At 39.6% G+C, this 15,368-nt stretch overlaps 1 long non-coding RNA gene across 2 annotated transcripts; it reads left to right on the plus strand.

The window, feature by feature from the left end:
- The first annotated feature begins 296 nt into the window (after nucleotides 1–296).
- LOC113459986 (uncharacterized) lies at nucleotides 297–15,115 on the plus strand. 2 transcript variants are annotated; one of them, XR_012583158.1, is made up of 4 exons: nucleotides 297–5,665; nucleotides 6,055–6,110; nucleotides 10,818–11,053; nucleotides 14,386–15,115. It is a non-coding gene; the product is annotated as an uncharacterized LOC113459986 (long non-coding RNA). The 2 variants fall into 2 exon arrangements; XR_003381611.2 differs by lacking the exon at nucleotides 14,386–15,115 and adding an exon at nucleotides 13,480–13,847.
- The last annotated feature ends 253 nt before the right edge of the window (nucleotides 15,116–15,368 follow it).

A 15,368-nucleotide genomic window follows, 5' to 3' on the forward strand; every position in this document is an offset into this window, starting at 1 on the left:
TTCCAGGTTGGTTCTAATTTCTTTTCATGCTTAAAATTTCAATCCAATCACATCTTCTAATTTCTGTCTTGGGGAAGCAGAAGGGGACAGGGAAGGGAAGGGAAGGGAAGGGAAGGGAAGGGAAGGGAAGGGAAGGGAAGGGAAGGGAAGGGAAGGGAAGGGAAGGGAAGGGAAGGGAAGGGAAGGGAAGGGAAGGGAAGGGAAGGGAAGGGAAGGGAAGGGAAGGGAAGGGAAGGGAAGGGAAGGGAAGGGAAGGGGAAAAGGAAGGGAAGGCAAGGAGAAAAGGAAGGGGAAGGGAAGCCACATCATCCTTTCTCACACATGATTTTCATTCTCTGTTGTGCCACCTGAGCAAGCACTGTATTCCATTTCTCCAAACTGTTTAGACACCTGAAATTTGTTTAATTACAGTGGGCACATGGCAGATGTCAATTGCTGCATATCTGGGCATTTGATTCTCTGTCTCAATACTTTGAAATAATTTGGATGTCCCTCTCTTAACTCACTGTGGTTTATGAAAGTGAATCCCAGGAAAGCCAAATTAATACCATGGATAGAGTGATCTACCTCAGTGTACAGGAAAGTGTGCAGCAAATCCTGGACAGCTGAAAGGAAACTTCATGAATTTCAGTCATTTTCTTCCTTTCCACCACTGCAGATGAGCTCTGGTGGTGGGGGAACTGTGGAGTTCCTTTCTCCTCCTGTCCCTGTGCCAGAGCTTACTGGCCTCATAGCACAGCTGGCAGCAGGGAACACGAATTCATGCCTGAGCTCTTTCTGCACATAGTTTGGCATATTAGCTCACATGCTGATGAAACTGGATTTGAGCTAAGATGCATAAAAGGGAATTTTCTTGGCTAAATGTGAGGTACTGCACAGAAAAATGAAGGAAAAGGAAACCTTGGGAGATATATTTTCCCTTAATATATTAGATAGTTCTCTCTCTGTGTCATATTTCTATTGTTCTTAAAGGAGCTATTTGATTATTATACATTTAAGGTATTTTTTACAATGGTATTTTGTGCATTTTAATGATTTTCATACATCCTTCTTTTTATTAAAAGCAAAAATCTAATAAAAAGCTTTCCTTGGCACAGTTTAAATTAACTTTGGTTTTAAAGTTAGTCCCACATAAGATGTGTTTATTAGGCTCCTGCAGTCTGGCAAAACCTGTTTACACAAAATAAAGATCCTCCCCACTGCTCTGTTTGAGGTTGGAATTGATAACACATTTCACAAGTTCAGAGAATTTGGAGGTACTGGAATCTGGAGATAGGAAATGTCATGATATTCTGTAAGAATATTCTGTAATACAGTAAAAGATCCAAACACACCCTCACCATCTCATCAAGGTTTGAGGCAAGAGTGATGCTTACAGTTTTGGGAAAAGTCATCAGCTTTTCTTCAACAAAATTTTTTAAACTTCTTAGTGAATTTTTTTAATCTACTGAAGTAGAAATGTGAAGTTAAGTATAGGAGAGCAAATTTCCTGGAGTAAATTCCTCTACATTTTTGTGGGGTTTTTCTGTAAAGTTTTTTAAGGAAAGCATTAATGGATGAAAAATGAACTAGAATTTTTTAATAGCTTGCCCTCCAGTAAATTCATAATATCATATTTTTTAGCAAGAGAAAGGCAGATCGGTGCTTTAAGATGTCATACAAAACTATTTTAACATTGTAAAACTAATATGAGTGATATTATGTTATTTAATATGCCTCTCTGAGCTGACCATTTTTACCTTATCTAAAGAACATGAAAATTACAACAGATTAATGTTCAATTAATGCATAAAAATAACTTTCAATGACCAGAACACATCTTGAGATTTTTTTCTGCTGACATGGATAAACTCCTATTTGAACATGCCTTAATATTTGTATGGATTCACAGCAGTCAACAACAAATATCCCTAGAAATGTAAAATTATTCAGAAAATGAGGAAAAATATTTATTTTTCTATTAGAAATAAAAGGATGTTTAAACCATTGACCATTTTGCCCAATTTCTACCACCTGGGATAGATTAAATCCATTTCAGTTTTATTATTGTCACACAAAGTTAAAGATTACCATCTGTAGTGATGGTGCATTCTAAAAATTCAAAACATTCCACTTTTTGAATGTTTTTGATATTTTGGGTAGTCCTAGGAGAGTTTCATGCTTTCTTGATAAAAATCAGGATGAAAAGTTCCTCTTTGTTAGTGCAGAGTGACAGATGTACATCCAAAGAATTTCAGTATCTCTGTGACTTAAATATTAAGTGGTCATAGAAAAAATACACTCTGAGAGGAGTAAATTTTTTCTTATTTGTTTTCCCAGCTGACATGGGAGCTAGTTTGTTATGTTAGAGCATTTATGCCAACAAGATGCAGAACCTGAATTATCAGTAATTTTTGGAAGCAAAAATGGTGCCCATCTAATATACACTTTCACAATGTCTGCAGCACCACCTTTTCATTTTCAACCTTTTCTTACTTGGCAACCAGAAAAAAAACCAAAAAAGCTTGAATTGTAGTCTGAGAAGTGTGCTATAATTATCTTTACAATCTGCTCCAATTACATACTGTCTTACACTTGACATCTACCATTAGCAATTTTGCACAAATGGCAGTAAACATATGACAATTACTGATCTCACTGCTTACCTGCATCAACTGATTTCTGCTTTCTTTCTGGGAGTAGAAAGCTTTTGCATTTCTGAGGCAGTAATTTTACATTTGAGAAAATTCTGCTGTCATCATCACTTTCACCATCACAATCCATGTAAGAATGTAACTCAACTAAACCCAAATTACTAGTCCTCAGTCTTAGCTCTTTATCACCTTCCAGTCTGTGCACCTCAGTGCTGGCTCTGCTGGTTCTGGATACTTGTTCTCTAAAAGAAAGCACGCATTTTGGTCAGCCTCCAGCAAACCCAGTCCAACCTCAGGGATGCCCTCTGGGCAGTCAATCCTCATTCCTCCCAGCTGTCCAGCAACCCTTGTTTCCTTCCAGCCAGGCTCTTCACCTGTGAGCAATTGCCATAGGCAAGCTAATTTTTCTCTCTTTTTTGAGAAAATTGTCTAACTTGATCCTGTCTTGATACTCCCACGTTTATTTTTCTTTATAAGGAGCCACTTCTTCCTTCTGACATTACCACGAGGTTCTGACACATGTCTTCAATGTTTCTCTGTACTCAAGTTTGCAGTACCAGCTTCTGTATGGGCTGAAGACCTGGAGAACTTTTGCAGAGAACTGTACTCAAGCTCCTTCACAGAAATACTTGTTCTGGAAAATCTGGCTTCCTATTGTCTTTTAAAGCTTTACTCTGAAAAAAAAATTCTCACTGGCCATTTGCAAAAAAAAAAAAAAATCCTGCCAGAATTTAAATGGGAAATGTTTGTGGTTTACATGGACATTAATGAAACAGGCTAGAAGTTTTCTCCCTTGTATGGCATTTCCTTATTTGATTCATGAGTGCAAAACCCAGGATTTTGCACTAACCTGGTTCTGCAGGCAAAGACTCCAACCACATTCCCTCTTGCTATTTAAGGTGCATGATTTATCACTGCCTCAGGGAGGCACAGAAGAGGAATTTCTTACTCATGAATTTATGTCAATTTTTTGTTAAATAATTGCATGGAAGTCGTGTTCAGTTCTGGAAACAGGATAAACCAGCAGTTATTTTCATTTCTGTGTGCTCTCTGCAAAGGTTTACGTCACTGATTTAGTCCTCACCTTGCTTAGGCAGCTGATTAATGAATTATGGTTGAACTTGATGAACTTAAAGGTCTTTTCTAAGCTAAATGGCTCTGATTCTATTAATTAATATGTATTTCTCAAATGAAAAACCAGGGCTGGGTGTCCCCAGTATGTGAACAAATGCACCCCATGGTGAGGAGCCACATTTGGCAGGAGAGGGGGACCAAACCCCTGGGCAGGACCAGGGCGGCAGACAGGACATGGCTCACCACAGTCCTGATTTTCATTGTGCATGGGTTTTTTTTTCTTTCCTTTCTAAGCTGAAAAGGTTAATGTTTGACTATTTATTTGGCTGAGCCTCCTTAAAGGCATGAGCTCAGTGGACCATTTTAATAACAGCAGACAGTGCTTCCTGCCCCCTCTTCTCCCTGGCCCTGGGAGCTATTCTTACCAGGAAATACGAAAGTCCACAAACACCACATCACTGGCCCACAACCCCATGTCAGCAGCTCAGATTAATCATCTTGATACTCTTTAACTTTTGGTGACAAGCTATTACATTTGTGTTTTAAATAGTCCAGGAAATTTGGGTCAGGATTGACAGCTGGGAACTTCAGTTCCAAAGTTTAATATTAATTCTTTCTTCATCTTCTTAATGCTTTTGAGTACAGACACCTGTCTGTTGGCTTCCAGAGGCATTGGAGTTAACAGTGAAATAATTTAATTTAATTCTTTGGGGTTATCATCCCGAGAACAGGGTAACATCTAGCTGTGTAGAAAGATAATTATATTTACTTACATCATCAGGTGTTGTGAGGACCACTTACTTAACAGCACTTGTGTGTTTCTCCAGGGAATGCCAGGACTTCCACAGGTACCATGGTAATCTAACATTAAACATTTTTTTAGCAATATAAGGAAGCAATTTTACTTAAGAACTGAGACAATTTTTATGCATTAAAATGTTTCCAGTGTTTCCTTCTGGTTTTAAGACTGTCCTTGAGATTTTACAAAAATGCCCTTTACCACAATTAAGAGGGATAGGTTTTCACTTTCTGGGATTTAAATCTTGCCTTTTGGAGAAAGAAGGAGAGGTTAGTATTCTCCAAACAGGGCAGTTCTGCATCACAAAAACAGGTTTAAATCACACACTTTGATCTTGCTTCATTCTCTTTTCTTGCTCTATTTCTACTGTGTCTCGGTCTGATTTTTAGCTGATCTGTTTACTGACCTTTAAAGCCTCTCCTACATCACTTCAGAGGCAAGAGGAGGACCTTGCCTTGCCTTGCAGTGTTATCAGATAAAGTATGAAGTGCTGAACCTCTGGAAGCAAGTGAGTACCTGACCTTGGCTTTGTCTGGGTACTAATGAAGGGAAAAAATAGATGGGATGAAATTCAAACCTTTGTATATTTTTGGTACAAGCCTGTATATGAACATCTTAATTTTGATGTGAGGCCTTCAGATCACAAGGGAATAGATTACAGATTGCTTCTAAGCAGTTTTACTTAAAAACTATCCAAATCACTTTTGTTTCAAATTAAACAAAAGTTATGTCAGTTAACTTGCATCAGTTGGGAACAAATCAAAAAAAGATGAAGTAAAAGTGCCATTAATCCAAAGTCAGAATGGTCACACCAGTTAAATTGGTGTGACTGCCTGTAATAGAGAAGACTTAGTATCATGAACTATTGAAATAATTTATTCAGATGTAATTCTGCCCAAAGGATGATTTCAAGCAATAACTTCCTTTTCCTCAGCCTTCTTTGTACAGAAAGTTTGTTAAATGCACTGATGCTTTATAATTTTTTGTTATTGTTAAGAAAAACTTCTTCCCATTGAGTTAACTTGTGTCCTTGGTTTTCTTATGTGCAGTTCCTCTGGAAATAAAACTAATAAAACAGTTTGTATTGCAGGAAAGAATTTGATTCACAGTGTTTTCAAGATTTCACCCCTCTCTGAGCTGTGATGTTGATTCAGGACGGGTGAGTTAACTCCAGATCTTCTTGTAATGTTTTCTGGGATTTCATTTGAAAATACTCATTATATGACTACCTCACACACACAAGGGAAGAGGACATTATTATTTCTTTAGCCAGAGTAGTCAGTTGATATCTTGCTTGAATGTATTTTCAAGATGAAAATGCAATTTATATGAATTTGATACATTCATTTTGTCCCTTTCATGTTTATTTCTGCTACAGAAAGGGGGGTAACCCCACCCCCTGTTGTCTGGTTTTTAAATGCCACAGGAAAAGCATTCTTTTCATGTAGCTTGAAAGCATAAAATAGATGTTGCAAAATCAATCACTGTTATTGGATGTAATGGATACTTTTCAAAGAAATAACCTTCAGGTTTTTTTGTATGTTACAGTGTAACCACTCATGGACAAATTTTTTGTTGGAAGCTACTTGCACTTTAGTGGAAAGGTAATTCTGGGGCACAATGGTGATGGGTAAGTTCATGGAAAGGCATACATCAGGAAAAAATGCTCTGTGTAATGCAGATATGATTGATTATTTTAGGGATGTCACATAAAGGTTAAATTACCCCTGTGAACAAAGTGGAATTTAGAAACTCTTGAGATATTCTGATATCAGTTCTATGATCAACTCAGGATTTCATATGCTTTTAGGATCATTGCTTGTTCTGTGGTTGTACTGTGGAATTGACAGATAACTAGTTTTGCCTTTCCTTCAAAAATCTGGATTGTTATTATTGTTGCTGTTAGGAATGAAATTCCATAATGGCTTTTCTAATACAGACTTAAATGATACTAATAAAGCAAAGTACTTAGTTCACCAGCATGTCAATAAACCATTAAAACAATCCATACATAATGCTAATTCTAATTGGTAGTGTATTAAGAGCCTGAGTTTTTCTTAGGGAGACAAAATGCATACCTCCTGCTTTCAACTGGAGTTACATTGGTTGTGGAGAGATTACTAAAGGACTACTTTACTTGGTTTGTATTTGTGTCTTTTTTGTTCAAATACAAGATAAAAAATGTACAATGTTTTTTTACTCTGTCTTTCTCTGCTAAATATAGATCAGAATTGTTACATTTGGCTTTCCCTGATGGAGGGCAAGAGAGAGGCAGCTTTTCACTTCCTTCAAACTGTAATGAAGGAGTGGGGGCTTCAGCCCTGTTCCTCCTCAGAGTCCAGTCCCCACAGTAAAGCCCTGCACCTCTGTGCACCCAGACTTGACCCATAGCCCTTTCTGGGACAGCAATCTCCTTCCTCTGCCCCCATCCATTTCCACAAAGTCTGCAGCACTCCAGTGTCTTTTACTCCTCTGCCAAATTCAGCAGAAAGGAATAAAGACAAGTCACATTTATTTAAAAAAAAAAAAAAAAAAACAACTGAAAAATAAGGAACTTAAGGTTTTTTTCTCATTGTAGGTCACTTACAGTCAAAAACCTAGAAGATTATATTCTGCCAAAAAGGTTGATACATGAGTAAAAGCTGTGTGGAAAAATCCTGTATTGAATTATTTTTGTTGGAAGGCACCTTAAAGATCATCTAGCACATGGGCAGGGACACCTTCCACTAAATCAAGTTATTCATCCCCATCCAATCTGACCTTCATCTCTTTGGTTTAAAATGTTCCCAAACTGTAGCCATTAATAGGCTTTCTAGTACTCATATGAATATTCAAATACATTTTGTAGTCAAATCATGTTGTAAAAGGCCACAGAGAAGAATACTTGACACAGCTCTCACATCAGATATACATGTACATTAATCAAGACTTAGATAGCTCAAGTAGAAATTACCTCAGAAAGATAGAAAGCAGTTTTCAATGCAGAATTATCTTTCAGATACGTAGTGAGATGGCTTCTGTCTTTAATGAGTGCAAATGAAATCATACACAGTGCAGCTCATGTTGGGAGATAGCACAGGAGGTACAGGGTCAGGAAATGAGGATGCCACAATGGTTAAAATGAGAATATGGAATGGAACTCACCACAAACTTTAACACAGAGTTTACTTGGTACTCAGCCATGCCTCTTGCAAAAAGTGGATGTAGACTATTATTAAATAAGGCTTTTTTTCATACAAAAATTAAAGCCATGCTCAGAAATATGCAAAAGGTCAGGGAATAAGTTCTGAAACTTGAGTGTTCTTCAGCATCCGGGTTTGCTGGTACTCCAGGTTATTTCTGAATGCACAGGAGCACCCAGCTAGTAAGTTACACACCTTTCTTTGGAGCACAAAAATCCCTGTATTGTCCAGTGAAAAGGTGATGACGGCTCTTGAGACACCCAGCACTGCATGTGTAACTAAGGAACAGTGTACCCTGACTGTGATTATATTTTGCCTTAATCACTTCATGAAAAGGGTAACTGGTTCACTGCAGACAAAGCTTTGCTATTACCCCTGACATTAAAATGCTGACTCAACACCTTAGGTAATTATTACAAAAAAAAAAAAAGTCTTGAGTATATTTAATGCCAACAGATTTAAGCAGCCTGGTTTCAGCAATGCTGAGCTTTTCTGGATCCCATTAGATCCACAACAAGATCCTGTGTTCAGCACCACTACAGATGAAAGCAACTTTTAAAGACCTTTGGAGATCCACTCAACAAAGCAGCAGCTCAGGGGCTGGCAGCTCCCAAGTGCACAGTGCCAGGTGCTCCTTTCTCTCGCAAAGATGGAAGGTGCTGGTAACACCTGATCTTCCTGAGCCTGAACCAGAAAAATGGAGAGTGTCCACCCTGCAGAGAAGGATGTGACTCCTGCTTGGCCACAGTGCTGGACATAACTGGGCCAGTGTCAGGGAGAACATGGCCACTCCTGCCAGCCTGCACATCAGTTCTGCTCAGTGCTTTACTTCACATTTGCCAGAGGGGAAGGACATGTCCATGGTGAGGGGCAGTGGCTCAGGTGGTCTGTGATGACTCATTAATCTGGGAAATTCAATTCTTTGTCTTTAACCTATGCTCTCTCCATTCTGGTAGGTACATCTTTTGCTGCCTCTATGAAACCTGGATTGTAATTTTTGTGTAAATTGCACAGAAATAACATCCACTTCTGAATGCATTTTGAAATGTGCCTCACGGGGTGTAGCTTAGTGAACATGTGAAACAATTTTCCAACTCACTTTCAGCAAGCAAGCTATATTTGCATCAGCACCATCTTGCATTAGTCCTACCCACACAGCAAGAAGTGTCTGAGAATTATCTGTGATACTGCACAGAATTAACATGCAAAGCCCAGTGAAAGCTGGACTGTGTTTCCTGGGCAGTGAGAAAACCCCACAACCCTTACACCCCATCAGATTTCTTTCAAGCATTTCAAACAATTAGTTCAGAGGACATTGGAATTATATTCAGGTAACATGCATCTTTCCTTAGTGTTTCTGGTTACATGACTTGTTTTTGCTATGGGATTCTTGAAGATTACAGGCTACCAGGAAATTTTTCAGAATGCTATGTATCTATGAGACATTCTGGGATGCTTATGACAGCAGCAAACCCTTGGTTTCCCATGTAGTCCTCAATAGGATTGATAGTTATGGATTGCAGGTATACTGGAGACACTGGAAGCTGAGCTTTGCAATTATAGTTTCAAGCTAGCACAGCTGGAGAAAATAATTATCCTGTCAGAAAAAGGGTGTGCAAAAAGCAACTGGGGAAAATCTGGGGAAGAAAGCATGTGAATTTTCTTCATCATAAAGCTGGGAAAGATACTGCAGTGGAAATATTTCTTTGCTTAAGCTTGGCTTACAGCACTCATTTCCCCAGGATCAGGGCTTGGTGCTGCTATCTGTGCCTAGACCAATATGAAACACTGGGATAGAAGTCCTGAGTGCTCAGTCTCAGTGATCAAACCACACAACTTGTGGTTTCAGCCTAACCTAGAATTCCTAAAGATGGAAGATTTATTGAAGTGCTTTTAAATTCAGGCTAAGGTGTCATTATGGACTTGGCCCCGAGGGAGCTGGAATTGCATCCCCACCAGCCCATCCCAGCCATGCTTTACACATGGGTCAGAGTGAACCCTTCACTGGTGGAGCAGGTCTGTGTGCATCACAAGTGAAATTCTCACCTCAGCACCTGAGTGCAAGCTCTGTGCTGCCTGAGACAAGGTCTGGAGTGCTCTCTCTAGTGGTGGCTGGGTGCTCCAAGCAGTGCAGCTTGGGACTGCTCCCCTCAGCGATGTTTCTGCCCACCAACCAAAGCAGGTTTGGCACTTTTGGGTCTGTGTGGCTCAAGGCACAAAATCTTCTTGGCCCTTTTCCTGCTGCTGAAGCTTCACCTTAGTGAGAGGGCCAGAACACTTCTCTTGAGCCAAGCTGATGGCAAAAGCAAATTATTCTCCTATATCTGTGTAACTGAGAGACCCCCAGCAAGAAACATGTCCATTCTATACAAACATAGCCAGTCCATAGTACAGACCATTTTAGTTACATTTTATCCCCTTTCTTTCTTCTCCTCTTTTATTACAGACACTTGCATGGCTGTTCTGTCTCCATCTCTGCTGTTTTCCATTCCTTTATCTCTGGCCACATTTCAATTACCTGTTCTGGAAAGAGACCCACCCACACTTATCAGCAGTGGAAATTTTCAAGGTGATATTTTAGAAGGGAGTAACTAAATTCTGCATATAGCCCATTAATATCAATTATGGGTGTTCAGATCAATACCAATAGCAGTGATATTGTTTAGAATCTTGAATTAATGTCATTATGCTGCCCACTCAGCTATGGGCATTTTCAGGCACAATGCACTACTTGCATTTTATTATAATGTATCTTTTCTGAAAACTCACATCATGGTGGGTACATTGCCATGTCACAAGGCACCATTCAGATGGATGGTACAGAGTGCTGGGCTGACAGGGCACCCTGCAGTGGCACTCTTGTGACAAGGAGTGTCCTCAGGATGGATTTCTTGCTGTCAGATCCCTCTCCCACTAGCCAGGTTTACCAGAACCTTTCATGCACCAGCCTCCTCCTTGCTCTGTGCAGCTCCTGGCTTTTCTTACTGGTTTCTCTTGTGAAGCAAAGAGTGCCACCACCAGGGCGGGAAAAATTAACATGGTAAGACAATTTGGACTTAAAAAATTTATTACAAAAAAATTACTTAAGAAATAATAACTAATGCTCCTTGTTCCTCTTTTTCTTTCCAGGCTCTGAGATGCCTGGGGACCTCAGCCTCACCAGTCCTGTCTCAGCAATCAAGAGTTGGCACTCTGTTAACTGGGTGCCCACAGGCATGTTTTAAATAACCTCATCAGTCTGGATAACTCTTATTGGTTCCCCCTTCTCAAGTCTGCCAGAATTAAAAGAAAAAAAGGAAAGATTCTCAGGAGACTTTCCCCAGCAAAACCAGGATTATATTATTGGCACTTCCATTACATTGCTGGTGAGTCTCATTTGAAATAGCCTGCACAGTTCCAGCTGGATCAGGGCAGTGGTGGCCAGCTCCAAGGAGATTTGCAGACCTTCACTTGTTTGGTCTGGCAAGTGAGGGCTGAGAGCAGGGTGTGATCACTGCTAAACTCATTGAGGGGATAACGCGGGAAAGGAGAAGAGCAATTCACACCTAAGAGTGATGCTGGCACACTCTCAAATGGGTCTAAGCTGATCTTGAATACACCTGGCCTTGGTTTTAGAAGACAGGTTCAGAAGATAGTTCTTTTGCTCCTGCTACCCTGAAGCAGTGAAGCCTTTAATAGGAATAGTGTGGGCCAACAAAAAACAAAGTTAGATTAAAAAGTAGCACTATTCACTTTTGGAGGCAGCTGTATGTTGTAGTGCTGCCATGACAGGAAGGTCAATTCTGTGACCCAGAAGGATCTCTCAGTCCAATTTCCATGTTCCTCACAACCTTTGTCAGAAAAATAAATTGGTAACAATATTGACAGTAAAATCACCCTTCAGAGACAATCTTCAGAGTCTTCAGACTACTGAAAGGAAAGGTGGGAGATGGGGAGGGATTTCATCTTTCATATTGCTATTGATTTACTATCTCAGCTCATAACAGAGAATAGCATCAGTCTGCACTCAGTTCATATTTGAAAGCTGAAGTTTTTTCCTCTTCAAACACAAAGATTAGAAATGATTTTGTTTAAAAAATGAAGCTCACATTCTGCAGATGGTCAAGAATCTTTGATGCGAGTATGGGAGCGACTCCTGATTCATCAGGGATTGAACTAAAGTGTATTTGAGTAGGATATCATTCCTTCATTATAAAAGATAATAGACCAAGCAGGAACAGCAACAATAGCATTTCTTCTTCATTTCATAGTACTCAAATACTTCAATGTTTCCCATTGAAACCTTGGATTTGACAAATAGCAGTATCAGCTTTGCATAAAGTTTTTCTTCTGAACCACTCCTGCAGAGAACGGGATATACAGTTTTAAAGAGCCAGTCTCAGAGATTATGGTCTACCACTCTTCATATCATTTCTAGTTAATCATTTGTTAGGATTTTTTTTTTCCTGGAAGTCAAGATTTTCCCTTCCTCCTAATATTTTTTTGCCAAACATGACTTAAGGGTCAATTTAGGATAATAGGCTTGTTTCCTCTTAATTTTTTTCTTTTCATGCTACTGTAAGGGAGTCTGTCATTCAGTATTATGAGGAAAATATTCTAGGAAAACTTGTGATTGCAATTGCTTGATTAATTTTATTCAGTCTGCAGGAATGTTGAGGCCTTTAATGGGATGCTCCCCATCAGTTTGTCCTTTTTAATACAGCATCCCATGAGTCAGGCCTTTATGTAATCCTATTTACCAATGGCTGCAAAATCATTTATACAATGAGGAATGTAGTAAGTGCTCTCATTTGAAATCAAAATATTGAATTTCACATGTGGTAGTGTAGCAGACTACATGGTTGAACTAAAGATACCCTTTGCATTTCCATCATCACATGCCAATTATTTCTTTTCCTATTTCTACATAGAAGACTGGAAGAAATAGTTTTTGTTTTGTTACAGTTCAAGGAAGATGATTATGAATTAACTCATACCAGAAAGGCTGATTTTTCACTGGAGGAAATGAGTATTGTTTGCCTCATCAGCTCTTTTTTTTTTTAAACATTAATTATTAAACTTTGTCAGTCATATTCATAAGGGACATCTGATACAGTTGCAGTCTCATACAGTTGCAAATGATGAGTAAGAAGCACCAGCTTTTCCCCAGATCAGTTTTATCTGAATGAGCACTGCTAAGTGTGCTGGCTAATTAGACAGCAAGCAATTGAAGTTACAGCAAGGAAAAAAAAAAAAGGAATTTTATCAAGATGAATCCTGAGCAGCCTTGTTTCCTGCTGCTTCACACATCAAGCAAAAGCCCTTGACCCTGCCATGGGATGAAAGAATCTACAGAGGTGAAATGTGAATGAAAGTGGTGAATCTGTGGCAGGGGGTGGGTCATTCCTGACCACAGGAATGCTTTTTCCTTTGCTTCACCTGCAGTGATTCTGTGTCCTGTGTGGGTGCCACACTGCAGTCATGCATGGGGAATGCCAATCTGACCTCTGAAAAAGATACAAATTCATAACAAATCCACCTCCACCTGTGTGTATTTGCTTTTATTGTCATGAGCCTTTCTACACCCTCACCTCTAAAATAATCCCCTAAGTTTTGCCCCTGTAGCTGCCCAGTTACCCACTCACTAAAGGGAGAGAGCTGATGTTCAGTGGGTACAAAGCCACCAGACCTTCAGAGCCTGTCAGGAAACCTCTCCCATGTCAGTCTGGAGTGGCACTGCACCACAGCAAAGTGTGTGTCTGCATTGCAATCAATAAAACCCCAGCTCAGGCCCTGCCTTTCCTCTCCACAGGCAGCTGCCCTGGGAATTGTCTCTCATTTCTCTGATGCTGCTCAGTGGCCATCTCCTCTTGCCTCTAACAGGGACAGATGCTGGGAAACAAACTCAGGGACTTGTGTGATGCTGAGGCATTACTCACAGACCATATATATATAAAGGTTCAAACAGCAAATTTACATATGTAAAAGATTGTTTGTTTAAATAAAACAGAAAATTAAACAAGCCATTGTCTAAATGAATCCTGAACAGATTTATTTTGGAGTATAATGCTGCTTCCCAGCACCAAGGTAGTGGCAAAGAAACTATTATTACTTTCAAAGACAAGATATGATGCAAAGTCTACATGGGAAGAAGGAGTTAAAGCCAGAAAAATGGACAGTCTGCAAAGAGCACAGAATCTGATCACTGTGCACATTCACTGGATCAAAGAAGAACTGATAATATATATGAAATCAGTGGGACATTTCCACAGTAATAGAAAGGAATTTAACCTGTCACCTACATCCTGGGTGAATGCTCCATTCATTATGTTGCTGGCTATAATGAGAACTACTTCCTCTTTGAAAAGAAAAAAACATATGTAACAATCTTCTTTTTGCAGTGCTTAGTCCTCACTTTTTCCTGAAGGAGATTTAGGATCAAAAAGCAAAATAGTCTGAGGAAAAAATTCGAATTACGCCTTTATCTCACCTTAGTGTTTGTACCTCCTGTTCTAGGTACCCAGGAGTAACCCAGCTACTGGCTGTGGGTAGGAAACATCTTCAATCTGCTCATTGTCAAAAGGCAGGCACCATCAAACTCAGTGTGTTCACACCCCCTGTTTTAGCTTTATATCTGAGATATTATGGTAGTGAACACTGTGGGAAGACTAATGAGGAAATTTGCTATCTAATAATTTGAATATGTCTCTTTTTTTAGAGCAGATTATGAAGAGTTTTGAGTGCACAATGCATGTGACCATTCTTTCAACAGAGATGAAGAACCATAAAACACCTGCCCACCACATGGGCACACTCCTCACCAAGCCATCAGAGCAAATCTCTCAGCTGCCTAAGGTGATGGGAATGTATCATATCTGCTATCTGATGGGCCAGGGAACAAAGGGTGGGCAAGTCCTGCACCAGGGCTCTGCAGACAAAGGCACATGGATCACAGGTGCAGCTCTGGCTCTGCCCTCAAGGCAATGAGCTCCTTAATGGACTTTGCAACATTCATGACAAGCAATTATGTCCAGGCCCATGACATTAAATGCACAGACATGGCAGCACAGATCTTGGGGGCTGTCACAAATTGACGCTAAATGAATTGTCCAGGAGCCTGGCTCGGTACAGCAGTTGCTTTCTTTGAAAACAACAGGGTGTTTTCTCCTCTGCAGCCTGGGTTAGAACAGCAATGCAATTGCTCTCTCTTATGAGGATTAAATGACCCACTCAGTTACTTTGAGCCACTGAAATTTAAATGGGGACATAAAATCTGAGCATTAGTCAGATATTTAGAGCCTAACCAAGGACTCTTTCTTTTGTCTCACCTCATTCACTGTACCACCCTGCTGTCAAAATGTAACTCTACTTAAAATGATGACATGCCAGTACATGTTTTGTATATAAATTATTAAAACAAAGTTGTTCAAGTTGCTCAAACATAGGAAAGAGAGGCAGTGTCAGAGTTATGAGTTTAAAAGCAATAAGGCTGGTCTGTCCACTTTCCAACTTAATTCCTAGAACAAATTCACTTAACATCCATCACAAATAAATCTGAATAGGAGACACATGCTGGTACAACATGTGACTCTCACAGCCAGCAAAATGTGCCTCAGAAAGAGGCACCATCTTTTTAATGACTGGACAATCCTACAATCCTTTAAAGAAGTTTTAGTTAAGATTTTATTTTGTGGACTTAAA

The sequence above is a fragment of the Zonotrichia albicollis genome, chromosome 1 (assembly GCF_047830755.1).
Source record: "Zonotrichia albicollis isolate bZonAlb1 chromosome 1, bZonAlb1.hap1, whole genome shotgun sequence".
Lineage (NCBI taxonomy): Eukaryota > Metazoa > Chordata > Aves > Passeriformes > Passerellidae > Zonotrichia > Zonotrichia albicollis.